The sequence below is a fragment of the Dicentrarchus labrax genome, unplaced genomic scaffold, assembly GCF_905237075.1.
Source record: "Dicentrarchus labrax unplaced genomic scaffold, dlabrax2021, whole genome shotgun sequence".
Lineage (NCBI taxonomy): Eukaryota > Metazoa > Chordata > Actinopteri > Moronidae > Dicentrarchus > Dicentrarchus labrax.
The window spans coordinates 30,474,645-30,477,376 of record NW_026136705.1 but is presented as its reverse complement, the minus strand read 5'-3'; the positions used below and the strand labels follow the sequence as shown (position 1 = coordinate 30,477,376).

The 2,732-nt window shown below is 40.1% G+C and overlaps 2 non-coding genes across 2 annotated transcripts; both read left to right on the top strand.

Moving 5' to 3' along the window:
* Positions 1-1,042: 1,042 nt before the first annotated feature.
* trnay-gua (transfer RNA tyrosine (anticodon GUA)) lies at positions 1,043-1,131 on the top strand. The gene is given in 2 exon segments: positions 1,043-1,079; positions 1,096-1,131. It is a non-coding gene; the product is annotated as a tRNA-Tyr (tRNA).
* Positions 1,132-2,022: 891 nt separating this feature from the next.
* trnal-caa (transfer RNA leucine (anticodon CAA)) lies at positions 2,023-2,133 on the top strand. Its single transcript has 2 exons — positions 2,023-2,060; positions 2,088-2,133. It is a non-coding gene; the product is annotated as a tRNA-Leu (tRNA).
* The last annotated feature ends 599 nt before the right edge of the window (positions 2,134-2,732 follow it).

The following is a 2,732-nucleotide window of genomic DNA, read 5'->3' as shown; positions in this document are numbered from 1 at the left end:
CCTGAGTCAGATCGTCCAATGTAAACATAACTCTTTGGGATATTGAGCTGAAACGAAAGGAGAGGTGGAAGGATGGAGGGAGAATGAGAGAAGGAGGAAAAGTGGGAGGCATCCGAGGGGAGGGGAGACCGTCACGCTTTGCTGCCTCTCAATTGAAGTCTGAACACCGGCCACAAAACCTGGCTCGCTCCATATACCTCATCTTTGCATGTGAAAGGACGGCTCCATTGTTGGATCCTAACTGCACATTTAACCTGTCTGGACTGAAAGAAAAGGGAAATTTCTCTCCCTGTCTCTCCCCTCACACCCTCTCTCGTCTTAACAAACCAATTAGTTGGACATTTCTCCCGCAAAGACGACTTCTTTACACTCGGGATAAATAGTGAACAAGCGGCTCTCGGATGTTTAATTTTTAGCCGGAGGGAGAAAAGCGAGACTCGGTCCTTGAGGATCTCCTAGTGGTGTGTTCAGAGGGATTTAGAGGTTGGTTTTGATGGTCGCTGTGTACACAGAGCAGAAATAACACCTGGTGGTTGTTGTTCAGCTTCACTTTCAGACACTATTAATCATCTTCTCTAGTGACTGAAGTAGTCTTGACTCAAGAATATGCAGTTCTGCAGCAGATTTAAGCCGTAAACAAAAGGTATAAAACCACTGAAAACAAATGTTAAACCTCTAATATGTGACATTCCTGCATTCAAATGTCTATAAATATATAGAGTTATGTTCTCTATGTAGTTGAGTTGTGTTCTTACATTATCCCAAATGTTTCCAACAATGTCGTCTGCCAGAAACTGTCATACATTGACTGTTGATCCAGTCTGAAGCCACATTGTTACCATCCACTGTTTAGATCTTGGTGCTTTTTAACTCTAGATTAGAACCGGATGAAGGATTTTAGTCATCGGACGTCTGGATCTTAAGTTATCAGAGAAACAAGCTGAGCTAACGTTAGCAGCAGCTCGGCTCAGTCCGTTAGCATCATGACCTGAGACCTCTCTGGATCATTTGGGCTCCTGGTAGAAACCTCCTCAACTGTCAACCTTCGATAGCTCAGTTGGTAGAGCGGAGGACTGTAGGATGTTCATAACAGGAATCCTTAGGTCGCTGGTTCAATTCCGGCTCGAAGGATGTGCTTTTAAATAAATTTCCCCCCCGGGATCAATAAAGTATTTCTGATTATGAAGGAAATCCTAATCAGGAGAAACTGACGGCAATGATGGTGATACAACAAATTTCATGATCCCACACTGCTTCACCACCTCGTTAAAATTCACCTTTTTTATTGTTTTGACGTTATCTAGTGGCAGAAATCACAGACTGTACCCGGTGATTTTTAGTGTGTCATGAATTCTAAGAAGAGAAATATCAACATTACAGTTAATCTTATAAGGACTAAACTAATTTTTACATTTTTCTAAATCCTGAAACTCTCCTCAGGTTGAATCCAAACAGCGGAGAGATGAAGGTGAAGTGCAGCCGTTTCTCTACTCGACAGTTAAGTGAAAGCCTCATTTTCTTTCCCCAGAATAGACGCATAATGATCCCAAGCTTTCCTGCGGCCGCGTCCACAGAGAGTCACGCTGAGAGCCCGACTGGAGATCACTTTCTCTGCCAAAGCCTCCGGCTGTGCTTTGGGTTTAAAGAGGAGGGTTGTTTGGCTCTAAGATGGTACTGACCAACACTGTGTGTGTGTGTGTGTGTGTGTGTGTCTGAAGTACTAATACCACATTGTACAAGTTCAGCATCAAAATACACTGAAAGTACCAAAAGTACTCAATCTGCAAAATAATAAACATTATATTATTTATTATTACTGCTCTAAACAGTTAATAAAAGAAGTAACATAAATGAACTCATTCACATTAATTAAACTCAAAAATTAATTGTTCTTAAACTTAAATGTTCATCCATTGCACACTGAGCTTTGTTGACAAATTGACTTGTGTTGATTCCATGAGTAAAAAAAGTTAGTTCACTACTCAAAAGATGTTTTCTTGGTTGAAGTTCTCTTTTTACCATGTCAGGATGGCCGAGTGGTCTAAGGCGCCAGACTCAAGGATTATCTCCTTCCACAGAGATGGGACTTCTGGTCTCCGAATGGAGGCGTGGGTTCGAATCCCACTTCTGACACATACCTTTTTTTTTTTTTTTTTTACCAACTGTCCTGTACAAAACAACCCTCAAACTCTTAATGAAACCATTCATTACTTATTTTAAATTGCTGGAAATTCAGTTCTTTGCATACTATAAATACTGTCATAAAGATACCTCCATGTAAAATATGTATTTCAGTATCCTTTGCACTATTGTCTGTCTACAGATGTTTGTTTATAGATATATAGAGAAACATAAAACCGGAGTCAAATTCAAATGATTAATATTGATAGAAAAGATGGCCAAAGGTACAAAAATAAGACCTAATAAAAGCAATTTTCAGTTAACGTTAAAGATGCGACTGCATCGGTATTCGGACCCCTGGATCGATCTAAATGTAACATAAACCGGTCGATGGTCAGATTCCAAAGTCACGAATCTGTTATTTAGACGTCGACTAGGAAAATCTTTAGTAGGGAGCAGAACTAATTTCAGAAATTTGAATTCTACATCAAACAAATGTGAAGAACTGTGTCAGATTGCATCGTAGTGGATGTATCTGGATACGTATCAGAGACAAAAACCCAGAATCTGACACATTATCTGAGCTCTGGAGGGTTTTCTGAATGAGTTCA